The following is a 15977-nucleotide window of genomic DNA, read 5'->3' as shown; positions in this document are numbered from 1 at the left end:
TGGGAGCACAAACATGACCAGAACTAAAGCACTGATATGGACACATCCACAGACCACCAAAAATGACCATGATAAAATGTACTGGGGACACGACTGAAGTTTGAAACAGCACAACCAAGAACTTTTGAAGGATTATCAACATAGTGTCCTTATAAACAGATTGTAGCCTCTGTTTATGGGTAGAGACTGTGATTCTGTGACTTTGCCAAAGATGGAAGACTTAGATTTAGGGCATTTTGATATTAAAATGTTACCTGCATGTAAGTTAGGATGCTCTGAATGTAGAAATATTCCTCAATTATAAATTCCCTAGATTTGCCACGTTTGCATAGCACTCCTTTAAAGCAATGTGGTTGCTCCCAAAGAGAAGAGGTAATGACCACAACACCTGCTTCTAGAAGAGTGGCTGTCTTTAAATACACCATTGAAATAGTTACACTCCTGTAAGTTACATATTTTCAGTGAGTTCACACCTTACAGAGACCCATTATCTGTTCTGCCCTTGGATCCCAGAAGGCATAGGAGCAAGCAGAAAAATGAATTGTGAAAGAATAGCTAATTAAACATGATAATTCACAACTCATTCCTTTAGTAAGCTGCAACATACAACTAAAATGAAGGTGTAATAAGTTCAGCATCTGCAAATAACTAGATTACAGACCCTGGAAATTCCCGCTTCCACCAGGGTACTTGGCTCTGCCCAAGTTTCTCAGTAAACTTTACCTGTTCCTCACTGCTAGTTCTTGTAAGTTTCTGGGCAGTATTTGCTGTCTTTTACAGCAAATGCTCATACATTTCCAGCGTTAAAAAATGGCTGGAAAGGACAATGAGCATTCAGGAAAAATATTTAATTCCTAAAGAGACTGAGACACGCCCCCATCTTTCTAATACAGATAAAAACAAAAACAAAACCACACCAAACTAACTAAAAATTCTATGCTGACAATAGTAAGAGACTTACTCAAAATAGTACTTTTATTCTGCAGTCTGGCTGACTGCAGAAAAATAAAGACTTCAGAATACAGGTAATTTATAATAATATGGGATTAATAAAAATGAAGCTATTCCTTCCCTACACCTGGACACCTCCTACTTCTTACCATAATTATCTTTGCTTTCTTCAACTACTCCTTCCTGTAACACAGGAAGTTTTTTAATTAAATTGCTCTTAAGGCTCAGGCAACAGAACATACTCAAAGCAATAAAAGCTGATGTGCCTCATGAAACAAATAATGTTGGCTTCCTTGAGTCTGCTATTTTCCAGTGCACTGTAGACGAAAAATCTTAAGGTTGTATTTAGGCCCAGATCCTCGGGAAATTACAATTAGTTATTTTACCATGCATAGTTCAAAGGGTTAAAAAGGAACACTGTCATCTTTCTAATTGTTCTTCTGTCCAGCTGTCTGATTTGCTATCATTCCATCAGGATATGGAAACAACATTTTCAATCATGAATGCCCTGTTCCAAAGCTTTGCCTTACCACAGACTCCATAAAGCACAGATGATCTATCCAAGGCTTCTTATTTCCTATGTTCCATGATGTATATGATCTCTTCTCATACACCAGGGCCACAGGTTTTAACTGGCATCTATTAACAGCCTCACTGGTTTTCTGGGTTAGATGCTTTGGGTTTTTTTTTCTGTCACACACTATTGTCAGGATATACAAACCAAGAATGCTAATAAAATTAATAATGATCCATCACCTAGACAAGACACATTGCAGTCCTCATGCATTTTATGAGGGTGAGAGGCAAGGCCATGCAGGTGACATTGATTTTGTTTTTTTTTTTTTTTTGCTAACACTGTGTACCAGCAACACACATCCCTAGCAGACTTCCTGAGACACAAAGTTCCAGACAGGTGACTTCCTTCTGTAGATTGCTCACATTTTCAAAGCCCTGACAAACTTGCAAAGGAAAGGAAGGAGGTGCCTGAGGTGTTAGCAAATCCAAAAAAAAAAAAAAAAAAAAAAAAAAAAAAAAAAAAAAAAAAAAAAAGTCAGAAAAAACCCAGGGATGGTAGTTAATAAAGAATAAAGGACACAGCAGTAAACAGTAACAGATAAAGTCTCAAAGAATCAAAGTTAGTGTAATTCTTTTACAAGTATGTATAACTGAAGGTTCCACTATTTGTAACTAAAACTGTTACTGCATCTTACAATTCATTACTGAGGAGTTAACAGCGATCAATCAAACATGATAGTACTTCTTTCTCAAATGTATCATCCAATCAAGCTGTTTTTATTTTGTGACTATCACACCAGCAAAAACCTACCACGAATTATTAGCCAGACTGCGAAGAGGCAAAAGATTAACAAGTGACTTGTAGGATTTTTGAAGTGATCCATTTCCTGGTCTTCTAAATTACATCAAATTGAAGCAAGGAACATCAAAGTAACTGTTCTAGTGTGTGGATGCATCATCTTTCAGGAATGATGTAAGATCTCCAACAGCCACATGAAGAAATCAGTTTCATTGGCTCCACGAGCCTGACTATTTGCATTAGAGGTCTGGAAAGTCTCCTGAAAACTTTTGCTGTGCAGAAATTTACCTACTCCATTCCCCAAACAGTAATACAAACTCCTCCAAAAGAAGCGTGTATTTAGAGATACAGAACACTGTCTGAACCAGCAGCAAACTTGACAAAATAACGAATTGTCCACAATAAACTAATCATCATGGCTATGAGTCCACAGATTTGAAATCTACTATTAGAACAATCACCTGCAGACAAGGGATCTGGTCACATACTCTTACCCAAACAGTGTTTCCTCCAAGAAAGTTGTAAGTTGAACTCTCAGGCTGTGTGTGTTAACCAGGAGTACTTGACCAAGCAACCCATACTATGGCTTCTCATATTCTCATAGAGTACCTAGAGCTCTCATAGAGCACACTCAGAAGTTCAATGGATATTTTGTGAAAAACTACTTGATAACCATGGAGTTAGAGTTTCATTTATACCTACAGCAGGTGCACAAGAAAGCTGCCCTTTGAGTCCTAGACATGAAATTATCATCTCCAAGACAAAGAAATAATATGTGTTACATGTTGCCCCAGTTCAGTGAACATAACAGTAGCAGTAAGGTTACTTTCTCTCAGCAAGTATAGCCTTGCTTTCACAGTCACACTGTTGGCAAGAGGCTTCTCATGCAAACTAAAGTTCCTTGCCCCAAGCTACAACCATCACTCTATTCCTCCTGACTATCCACAGGCAATAATGGAAAATAGCAAAAGAGGACAAAACAGGGGAAAGAAAGAAGGAAAAAAACCTTTTAATCTGAAATGGAGAAGAAGAGAAAAACACAACTGCTAACAAATGATCTTTATTGCCATCTCCCCTTCACTTCTGCAGTGATTCCGCATAGGAACATGCCAGGACAACCCACTGCACGTGAGAAGCAGCCAGGGTCACAGACCAGTAGAAGTTTTTGAAAGTTAACTCCTCTAAGCATCATCTAAGGTTTTTAAACCTATTTTATACAACATCACAGAAGAATACAGAAAAGCCTCAGAATACACTCAGCTTTCTCAGTTGTGAAAGTAGACAAATATATAATGTATTTCCCATCTTCCATGGGAGAAAAGTTTGGTCTGAGTTCACAATAATAATCTCCCTATATATCTGTTTCCTTTTACAAAGAACACAAAAAAGCATGTATGTCACGAACCTTGAAAACATTCTACATTAAAGATGCTTTTAAGCCAGAAGAATTGATCTGTTCTGAACATGGCATATGGATGAAAAGAGGCACAATTGAGAAGAAATTTAATAAAAAGGAAAGGCAGCACAAGATCTTCCAGCAACACACTTCTACACAAGAACACCACTGTCAAGTAACTATATAAAGAAAGGAGATAGCAAGTACTTGCTGTGTATTCTTCTAAGATTTCTAGTACCATAGAGTGATTTTAGAAACCTGGGTAATCTTATGATTCAATTTACTATTTTATTAATACTTTGCTCTACTAGAGAGAATTTTAGTCTCTAACTAAGCCTGGTAATTTTCTCAAATTGCTGGGATCAAGATGGGGGGGCGGGTAGCAGGATAAGTGTCTTTTTGCAAACTCTAAATAATTTCAAGAAATGACTTCACACAGCGAGATTTGCTTTTGCAGTCACACAGCCACAACTCTATCAGCCTGTGGTTTGCTACTGTCCTAACGCTGACAGGAACCATGAACATCAGACACACTCAGCAGAAGCATTTCCTTCCATCTGGGCATGGACAGAACCAACACACCACAAACTGGTGTATGGTTTGCATTCTAAAGGGCAAAGGGGATACAAATATTTTCTCATATTCAAGCAACTATGGACCTACAGGAAAGACAAATAACCTTGTCACTGCTTAGACTTTCAGTGATCTACCAGAACAGCTTAATTTTGAGACCTATTCTTCCAAGATTAAAATGAGGCTAATACTCTGTTCTTGATGTTCTTAACAGGATCAAAGACACTTAGGCTCATCTACCTTATATGAAAAAAGCACTTCCTTTTACCCAACTGAGAGAACATGAAGATGAAATTGCCCCTCTCTCAGGAGTCTGCAGTGGGAACAGGCTGCCAAGCATTTCAGCACACAGATTGCAAGGTCTTGCCAATGATTGCTGCCTATGCAGGGAATCAACCTGCTTATCTAATCCCCAAATTTCCTGTGCTCAGTGTTAGCTTGACTCTCATTAATTACCTTAAAAATGTCTTAATACAAAATATATGTCTTCCTAATATTATGGGTTTTTTTTATCTTCCTAATATGATGCTATAAAAGATAAACTGTTTAATGTTTGGGATGATGCTTAAATAAGCTCTGAATTCTTTGAAGTTTTATGGAAATTATGGTACCTTGTTCTTTAAATAAGCTCTCACTTGTATGGTCACTTGATTTGATTTAAAAAAAAAAACATGAGAAACCAGAACCCTTCCTTGCATTTGATTACAGAACTTTCTGTGAGTCTAGTAGGCAGCTTGTTCTACTTTTTTTTCTTTTCGAACAGCTAGACTGTTACAAACAATGGGAAATTATTTTCAGAAACATTTTAAAGACTCTTAACAAATTTTTGCAGCCTTAATTTTTATTGACAGGGCATTTGGTATCAAAAACTGCTGAAAAGTACCAATGCCAAGACTCTCTTTTAGCATGTACATTTCTAATGACTAAAAGCTACAGTATAGCACATAAACACACAAAAAATAGATTTAGAATTGCTACTTAACATCAAACAACTCAGTTATTTACTTCCAACAAGTGTGGGCGAAGTAGTGTGAAGGCAGCGAATATCTATGTCTGATTTTAGACATCAAGTAAAGAGGGAAAGGATAGTTCCATTATTTTTCTCTCATGTCACTTAAACCCACCTGTAGTTATTACTTTAATTAAATTTACAGAAGCAAGCTAAAGACTGTTACTCTTCCACAGAAGCATTTTTCAGCTGTAAGTGATGATATATCTAGTGTTTGTTAAACTCACTAAGTACCTCAAAGAGATTTTAGAAAAGGCTGTGTAATCAACTTCAAAAAGTTCTTTAGGGCTCATCATGCTTCAAAAACTGCTCCATTTTTATCTTAGTTCTTGAGACTTAGAGATACAGATAATAGGAGGAAACTTAAGTTTACTCTAATGCTCAGACAGATCATTTGTAAGGTAGAATTATTTTTTCAAAAAATAAACTCTTAATTTAGGGAACAATGCACACCTGCCTCGTTCTGATAACACAGGAAAATAAGGCCTTCTAGTCAACAGTCTTGTAATTCCCTGAGCCTTCTACCCACTCTACCACAGGCTGGAATCACGGGTTTGGTGTCTGTGGTGAGCAAGTAACATGCATGAAGTCTAAGTGGAAAACACATTTTCTGTGAAATACACTACACAGAGAGAAGAGTAGAAAGCATCCACAGCACGGAAACCAGCCTATCTTGGAGTATAATGATAACCATCAGAAGTGTTTTTGCACAGAGAATACAGGAGGTGGGGGAAAAGGTACTATCGAAAAAGTTGTGCTTACTGGAATACACAAGGAGTTACACATATTCTTGCTCACTCTGTCAAGATAAGAAACAAAGGCTGCCTAAGATGTGTCAGTTTAGTAGCACATTCGTATGTAAGCAGCCAGATTGTGAACCTAAAAATCACACCTCATCACAACAAATAATTGCACATTATCTTGCAGAGGGTCAAATTCAAAAGAATGACTATTACAATATCAAGGCTATTAGTGTAAACAAATATTTCTTTTCAAGACCAGAATAAAATACAACAAAATCAAGAAAGATATCTAAATAATTAATCCAAAACTACTCTTCTGCTCTGAAAGACTCAGAAAAAAAAAAAGTAATATTCTGAATAAGAACATATTAAATAGTTTAAGGTTTTTTTTAAATTACAGCATTTCTGCCACATGCTCAGAACTAAATAACCCCAAATACTCTATCAAACTGCTTTGCTTTCTAACAAGCACGCTTAAAGTTGAAAACTCTCTGGTCCGTTAAAAGAGGTGAAGAGACATAATTGAAACCAGTAACGCATTAAATTAAATGGAGCAAATCTTCACCAATAACACAAAGTCTGTAACCAGTGCCCTCAGAAATGCCTAATTTTTCATAAATATCAAGCCCCATTTCACTGCTTATGAGAAAAACTTTCATGAGGCGGTATTATCCTAATGTGTCCATGTGTGCACTGTGCCCACACACAGATGCAGCCACTCATGATCACCACTAAGTGAGACCACCTGAGTCAGACTATCAACTCGGTTTTTTTTTTTAATTTGTGCTAGCAGGACACAATGAAAAGTGAACGAGGATATCACAAAGGAATCAGGAGGATCCCAATTTGTTTAGAACAAACAAGCTTTTCCCTCAGACCAGCCTCTCTCAGGGCAGGACGCTCGGGTACCCCAAAGCCCGGGCCTTTCCGGCCCTCCCGGCACACTCGCGCTCTCCGAGGCAGAACTCTTCTATGCTGTAATAAGGTACACACCTTAAATCCCCCTCCTGCTGGGCTCGTCTCGTTTGGTCATCTCCAGCACCACACGGCTCGCGGCTGAATTTGCAACCGCGCCAGACCCTGAGCGGCAGCCGCAGCTCAACGAGAGCCCAAGTCAGCGCCGATGGAACGGGCACCAGCGGCCGAGGCAACGCCAGAGGCTCATTTGTCACCCCAACTTTCACCCGACGCTGTTGCTAAAACCCAATCCACCTTGGCCAGCCCTTCCAAAGGGGAGGTGGAAGTGCTGCCGGGCTGGGGAAGCGCCGGCGCCGTGCAGAACACGGCGCAGCCGATCGAGGATCTCACCTGCCCGCCTCACCGCGGGGAGAGCGCCGAGGCCCGGAATCGCCGCCCGCGTCCCACCTGTCGGGCGGCCGCGCATCCCTGAGGCGCCGGCGGCGGTCCCGCCTGCCCCCTCCCGCGTTCCCCGACTCACCGAGAAGCCGGCCCAGAAGGGGCAGGAGTGGCGGACGCGGGCCGAGGTGGTGAGCGCCAGGGCGGCGAAGCTGACGGCCACGATGAGGCAGCCGAGCACCATCTGCGTGACCCCCAGGGCCAGCATGGCCCGCGAGCGGGCGCGCTGCTCGCGCAGGCGGGACAGGCTGCGGGACAGCGCGGTGGGGCTGAGGGAGCGCGCCCCGCCGGGGGCTCGCGCCGCCCCGCCGCCCGCCGGCATCCTCCGCGCGGCCCCGCGCCGCCTCCTGCCGCCCCCGCGCTCCGCGGGGCAGCCGGGCGCGGGCGCTGCGGGGCGGCGGGCAGCCGCGGCGCATGGAGGAGGAGCCGCCGTGCGCCCGGGGCGACCCGCGCGGCCCCGGCCGGGGCACGGCGGGCGAGGGGCAGCCGCTGCCGCCGCCTCCTGTCCCCGCTGCAGGCGCGGGGTGGGGGGGGCTGCGGGGCTGCAGCGCGCGGGCGCGGCTCAACCTCAGCCGCCGGCGGGGGCGGCCCCGGTTCGGCCCAGCCCCGGCGCCGCTGGCCGGGCGCACTCGTTCGGGGAGCGCCCGAGCCCCGCTGCCCGGCTCGCCGCGGCTTCCGCCGCTGCCGGGGAGCGCCCGAGCCCCACTGCCCGGCTCCTGCCGCTCCGGGAGGGGAGGGCAGTGGGGGAGGGTTGTGTACGGCCAATGGCGGGCGGAGGCAGCGGCCGGAGCATCAGCGGCGGCCGCCGGCCCTACCGGCTCAGCGTCGTGTACGAGGCGGGCGCTGGGCGAGGGGCCCGGCCCGCGGCCCCCCAGCAGCCGAACAGCGCCCGCGGGCTGGCCCCGCTCCTGCCGCCAGGGCCCTCAGGGCAAAATCGCTCCCACCTGGGCTTTGTACAGCAGCGGCACCTGGCAGCCTCCCCCCTTGCTCTGTGCGCTCCCGTCCAGCGGCGGAGGAAGGGCAGGGCTGGGTCTCAGTTCTATGCAAAAGGCATCTTAACCTTTTTTATTTTTTAGGTTTTTTTCCCTCGCAGCAAGCCATAACCAAGCCTCAGAAACATATCAAGCTTCTAATTATAAAAACTTCCCAGCCCTGCTGCTGCTGCCAACAGGGTCCAACATAGTAAGGCTGTTCACAGCACCTGAAGCCACTTTTCTGCAGAGGGGAAATCACAGTGATTAGGTATCAAGTGCAAGCAGCTTGGCCTACTCATGAAAAACACAAACAGAACCCAAACCCCCAAAAATCATCTCACTATACTGCAGGATAGTTTAGGTAGTAAAACGATGCCAAGGTTAACATGTTTGTAGCACTGTAATCTACTAGAACAGTATATTTTTTTTTTAATACAGGAATTTGTACATGTAGTCTACATATCTGTAATTCTGTAGTATTCATACAAAAAAAGCCCAACCCAAACATCACAGGTAAATCAGGCTTAAATCTTTGAGGTTTTTTTTTTCTTTTTCTTTCAAGAACTTTTCTTAGCATTAAATAGTTTCCTGGGGAGGTAGTAGTGAGGAAATGTGCGTTGACAGGAAAGTGTCGGAGTAGGTCCCCTCTTGTCATACAACATACAGTAAAACATCCAGATGTAACAGAAGAACACAAAAAAGCTTGCTGCTTTCAGCTTAATTCACTGCCTGTGTCACAAAACAGCTTAGCATAACAGCCTACAGTGCTGTCACCCCAGCACAGCTGAAATACTGCTCCAGCACATGTGCAAGTCATATTTTAATCAGAGCCAAAAGTACCTGACAAAACTCTACACTGGAGAGACAGCTGTTTTGCTAAAAGTTTTTAGTCAAATGCAGAATTGTACTATATTAACACTGCTCATAATCAAAAGAAGAGTTAGCTTACAATGACATAGTTAGACTCGGCCTGATAACAAATGGGAGACAGCTAGAAACAACACACCACCACACATTCCCAACTGATATTCCCAAATTGACCACTGGCACAGGTGTTCTTCCTCCCATCTGAAAACCCAGGCAGAACAGATAAAGGAAGGCAGGTGGAATATATAGTTATAGATCACACTGAATTTGTGCTTATACCAGTTCACACTAAAACTGACTTCCACTTGTATTTATTTAAGTAGAACTATTTGCTATCCAACACTGGAAACATTACTTCAAAATACCCCTTTCAAAGTCAACGAAGAGTCTGTGTTCCAATGTTCCGCCAAATAGAGTGAAAGGTTCTAGCAAAAAGAAACAAAACCAAAGCCCAGAAGCAAACTGGACCTGTGCAGTCTCCATGATTAAGCAGCTCATTCTCCAACATGGCAGAAATGCTTTAGGTTATTCAACAGCAGGACAATTAGAAACCTTAATAAATGCATTTAAACCTCTACCTGGGTGCTCTCATTCAGGAACAAGATGGCCCTAGGGCTTGGAGAAATTAGGACACATTACACTGGGGTGTGAATTTACATCTCACTAACTCCCAGTGCTGACACTATTGTATGCATTACGTACAAAGCAATTTACCTTCATTTCCAAGGACTTTCTAACTTGTATGTAAAAAAAAAAAAAAAAAAAAAAAAAATTCACATTTGTGGGTAATCCAGAGGAGGATCTGGCACTGCAAATCCACATGCTCATATGCTGTCCATGAACCTCACATGTGGGTAAGATCTCAGATAATCAATACTTCCACTGCTTCCAATATGGCAAACTAAGGCTACCAGAAAACAATTATTTTGGCTTCTGGTAGGAATCCACAGGACTTTAGATCACATTTTGTTCACTTCCATATTCATGAATATTCAGATGTAGATAGATACCATTCAAGATCTGAATTAGCTCTGGATACACTTCTTAGTTTTCTTTGAAGAGTCTTAGTTGCTGGATTTGTTTGAGAATTATTTGAGAGCAATTTGGGAAGTAGCATTATCCCTAATTTAAAGTTATTTTGCTGAAGAGATCCTTTTACAATAATTCCATTGGTATTTTTCAATGCCAGATCACTGAGTGTGACTGTAAGTGGGGTGGTGGTAGTAAAATTTCTTCCAGAATTGTGCCCACAAAAGCTTTGGAATAGCCATGTTTATATGGGAACACTATAAACTACTAATTTTTAATTTAGCAAATAATTTGTTTCCTGAAGGCAGCCAGAAGGGCACGACATACCAGACCTTATTATTAGCCTGTTAAAACCCATCAAAACTCAGACACCAGCATGATAATGATCCCACCTTCTGTGGTAACCGTGTCAGTACTGTCAGCCTTTACTGCCTCCCATCAGTTCAGAAAGCAGCTTCATACTCAGGACTATATTAGCAGATAGAAGTTTGTATTTATTCTACCTCACTTTGCACTGCAGTGAATTTCGTGCATCTGTCTCTTCAACTGTTACTTGAGATGAAGCAAATGTCATTTTCAAATATGACAGAATTGGAAAAGGAGCAAAGAGAAGTAAATTCACAGTTACAGTAAAGCCTCTCTTGCCATTATGAAGGTGCCCTACAGGGTATAGATATTGAAAGCTTGTCCAAGGGCCCTGCCACTGTCACTTATGTACAGCACAACTCAAATCTGCATCCCTTACATGAGCTCATTATTTGAAGCAGCCCCTCTCTATGCAGCTCTAAGGACTTAAGCACTAACAAACCAGGCTGTCCCACACAACGTACATCCTAAAGATGTAGTGGAAATTAGTCAGATGAGGTAGTATCAGTCCTGAAAAATAAAATATAAACTTTATCTACACATACACAATAAGAAAAACCCACAAAACTTATCTCCTTCCATACCCAACCTTCATCTTGATATCTTGACTTAAAATATATTTATTATTCTAATCTTTAACAAGTAATTTCTCAGCCATTCAGATGTTGCATCCTTACAACACCAGCAGCAGTAATTCCAGTTCCTTTGTCTACCATGTTGATTCCTCAGAGGCAATCTAGTATCCAGACCACAACATCCAGGCTAAGTTCAGTTGAAGCATACCACAATTTCTTGGCACATATATTAAAAAAAAAAAAAAATCTTTTTCCATGGCTACACTTCGCCCTGTTCTAAGAATAACTTGTAGGGCACTCCCAACATACTTTATCTCAGTTTACCAGGAACTATACCCAATATATCTAATTTTTACAAAAGTAATGAAATTGGTTTATGGATATAGTTACCTAAATATAAAGTCTGTATCATTGGCAGAACTGAAGAGCAACATATTCTCACATGCCAGCTTCTAAGCATATAAGGCAACAGAAGCTGGTATTTCAGTATATTAAAAAAGAAATTTACATTTTTTCGCACTTGACAGTCAATCTTCCTTAAGTTTATCTTCAAAAAAGTTGTACTGGGCAGGGACAGAAAGGAGGGCAAGACAGCAAACAATAAAGATGGCTTTATATATACACCACATCCAGTTGTAATCAACATCTTGCAGGAAGTATCCTGCTTTATTAGCTTTAGCCTTTGAAAATATAAAAAACCCCTCATCGTAGCAGATACCAAAATGTGTCAAAGACAAGACAATACATGCCAGTGACCACCAGTACAAGAAGGGATCACAGAGTTAAATCTGTAGACTTAAAACCTTATGGTGGCACTGCTATCTTTGGTATTATTTTGCTTCCTGATGACTTAACAGTTTTCTTAAAATAGGATAACTGCCTCTGACAGACTTGTAGTTAATCAATGAACCTCAAAAATGAAAATCCTCTTCCCACCTCCCTACTTTTATACTAATAAACATATCCACTGTGTTTTCACTTGGCAAATCAGATGTACAATGACACTTCCAGTCCCATCTTTTACAGCAATTTTTCTGTGGAAATTAATGAAGAGCTCACAAAGCACACCAATTCTGTGTACAAAAATACTGTGAATGAAACCATAAAACATTACTGTGAAGATCAGCAGACTTTGACTAAGCCCTGCTTCTGTGCTTGAAACCTAAGTGCCTATTTATGAAAACTTTTAAAAGGATATATTAAAACCAAGAGCACCTACCTCACAATCATCAAGAGCCCTGTAATGAACCAATGCCTGGACAAAGTCTGCTTCCAAGAGGTAACACAAATAAGGGGAACTGTCACATCTCCACTGTAGGCTGCAAAACCTATCCTTGGTGGGGTGATTGTGCACAGAGGAACGATTCTCTCACTTGTTTCTTTAAGGACTTGGAGTTAAATGTGGGTCCCTGAACTTCTCAGCTATTTTCTGCACCATCTACTACCTGTGAATTGGTCTGCTAACCCAACCAGTGATAGACCTGAAGGAAACAAAGAAAAGTATCTGCCATTACTTTACAGCCATTATTGTGGTTTCACATGTTTTTACATAGAGGATATTCACAGATTAGTTGTTTCACAAAAATAGCATCCTTTAACAACATAATCTAAGCATATATAAAACCATAGGATTTACTTCCAAATGTAAGCCAAAAGGGTTTTAAACAAGAAAGCTTTGCAGATAAAAAATGAAAGAAACCTCAATTTTCATGCTTTAATCTGAAAATAGTCCGGGTCTGTTCTTCAGAAATACCTACCTTGGAATTACTTTCTCCATGTGAGTGTTCTGGAGTGCTACAGACACCACTGAAATAAAGATAATTGCTCTGCATTTTATGACTGCTTGAAAGTACACATTGGGTGCACGTGATTGGATCTGAAAAGCAGATTGCCCGGTGGTTTTACAAAAGGCAAGCTAGAACTCAGATTTTTTTTTAAATGAGACAGAACTTCTTTCCCAGACGCCTGGCAGAAAATGTAATCACTGTAAAAAACCCCCAAAAAGCATAAACTGAAGAAGTACCTGGTATTTTCTGTTCAAGCCTTAGCAAAAATAAAACTATTTTAATCAGGAGTTCAGTCTAAGAAATTAAAACATAGAAAAATATATATCCAATATTATACAAGAAGTTTTAGATGTAAGTTTTTTTGGTGCATTAAACCGTATCTCTTTTCTTCTGTAAAACTTTAAAATGTGCAACACTTCTGTATATAAAGTAACAAGCAACAGTGATCAAATTCCTTACTGATCCCATTGCCAAAAGTAAAAAAAATGTGGTCGAATTGGCCAGTTTATACCATCCTTTAAAATTATTAGATTTTACAGGCCCAAAATCTACTAGATAAAATATTTTCTACTATAGAATTAAGTAGCTGAAAGTCCCAAATAAAACTTAACAGAATCACTTTTAATAGTGCACAAAATCAAGCTTTTAGCTAAGCCACTAAAATCCAGATGTAATTTTAAATGAAGAATCATTTTATACATTCTCAAGTAGGTTTTTATTTCCTTTACTGAAGAACAGTGAGTTACATTTTTAAAATTACAAGTCAAAAACTTGGTTTTCTGAGAAAAACCCCTCTTATCTTCTTACATGATTCACAAAACAAAATTTTCAAGATATTGAGTTACACGTAATTAATTTAAAGTATTTAGAATGAAAAAGAAAGAAGCACATAGTCCCTCCCCTGTCTTGCTGAGATTGTGGATTTTCTAGTAAAGCACATAGAACCTGCTTGTGGGATTCTACCTATTCTTCTTAGACATGAACATATTCCTGAGAAGATAAAGGAGAAAAACTAAAATATTTCCTATCACTATCATGTAAAAATCATCAAAATACTAGGAAAAAACTTAGATAGACATACTTCCTAGGAAATAGCTTATTAAAGGCATATCATCTTTCCAGTTGTCATCTGTAGATGAGAAAAGCTGTAAACACGGGGCAAAAGGATCTTCCCTGGAGAATCAGGAATGGGTATTAGGTGGCTGAGACATTCCAGTTTTCTTCAGAAGCATGGGGTAGGCAATCTAAATAATTCAAGGCTAGCTTAGCTGCTCTTAGCAATTTAGTTAAAGCCTGATAGATGAACACAGCTTTTCTACTTTGGATAATTGAAAGGACCAGAAAGATTATTCCTGAAGTTAAGGATTATTAAAACAACTCAGTTTCTTGGATGAAAATATAATTCATATAGGGCATTTATTTTATATGAAGTTACCACTGAGATTTATGAAAACAGTCTCCAACATAATGGATAATTTTTCAAGATTTTTCTTTGTGAAATGCAGCTGCAAATCAGAAGGCAAAAATGGCAATCTAGATGTATCTGAAATACATTCCAATTAATCAAAGGCACAGTTTAGTATTTTTTGCAGTAACTGACCATACATGATTAGATACATGACCCATAGCAGTTTTGCCAGGTGTGGAAGTGTTTAACTGTGTACTAACACACCAGAAGGACTGTTTTGAGCAGAAACAACTCAGAAGTTGTATAGTTTTGTCACCATGGTGGAACACTTCCATGGATAAGTTGGAACAGCCCTCAGGGCTTGCCCTTCCATGCCTCAAGGCCAACTTGCTCCACAGAACCATCCACCCACCCTGTCTAATCCAGCTCAGTGGACTTGCAGCCCTGGAACACATCTGTGAAACTCATCCCCCTCCCCTGGACACTAAATGACCTCAAGCAGAAGCAACCTTCTGCTGACACTCAAGCCCCTACACCACTTTGTCCCCTTGCTCCAGACAGGGAGAGAGCAGGACCGTACTGCAAGCAGAAACCTGCAGATATAATCATACTGCGATAATGCATTATATTGGTATAATCCATACCCTCTTCTCCAGTCTAGTATTTTCCACCAGCACAGCTGTGTTTCCACAGAAATTTACAGATTCTCCTCACTCTCCTTTTTGCTTACCTAGCCCACATGATCCTCTGCATTTCTCTAATCTTCCTAAATACCTCTAGCCTTCCCAAATAACTCCACATAGAGTTCGGTATTGGGTTTTCAGAGCAAGAACATGCAGAGTAAAAGGAGAAAAATGACATAATTCTCCAGAAATCTATACTTGCAGAGTACACTGGAAGTTTTATTAGGCTATCATAACCTTTCTGCCTTTTTTTTTTTTTTTCCTGGCAGAGTCCATTTTGAAAGCAGAAGACTTCAAGAAAGAAAATGCTGCCATTTGTTTATTTGAGCATCACACACTACGGTAGCAACCATTTGTTGTAAATGCTGATGAAATACAGAACGTGTTTAGGATCAAACCCAATGTAGTTGCCCTAAATTGAGAAAGGTTTAAACCCCACGGCTCTGAGGCCAGTTAAGCAGACACACAACATTCCCCTTTGCAGAATGGTACAGCTGAATCTGCTGCTGAGGGTGACTAAGGATTGAAAAGTTTAGAGAATCAAATTTCATAGTTATTAATTAGACCCTTTAAATCTCTTTGGATTTTTAATTGTTAGACCTTAGTTCTTAAATCAAATTTACTGTTCACCTCTGTCCAGGCATTGCAGATTAAAGTTTTTGAACTTCAACACTTTGGAAAGAAGTGGATTTTTTTTCTGCAGTAGAACAGAATACTATTTCCTTAAAACAAATATGTCTGAAGAGAAGCTGTTTCTTCAGAAATGCATCACCCATGTAGAATACTACATCTCAATAAATTCCTGAGGTATATGGAGCTCTTAGGCATTATCTGGACTTCCTTTTTTTGTAAGAGAATGGCAGAAATGTCTATGTATTTACTACAAAATTGAGACAAGTCTTACTGTATACTGTCTGGAAAAAAAGCCTTCAGGAAGAGATAACT

The sequence above is a fragment of the Coloeus monedula genome, assembly GCF_965178545.1.
Source record: "Coloeus monedula genome assembly, chromosome: 14".
Classification (NCBI taxonomy): domain Eukaryota; kingdom Metazoa; phylum Chordata; class Aves; order Passeriformes; family Corvidae; genus Coloeus; species Coloeus monedula.
The sequence above is the reverse complement of the archived record's forward strand: the minus strand, read 5'-3'. Positions refer to the sequence as shown.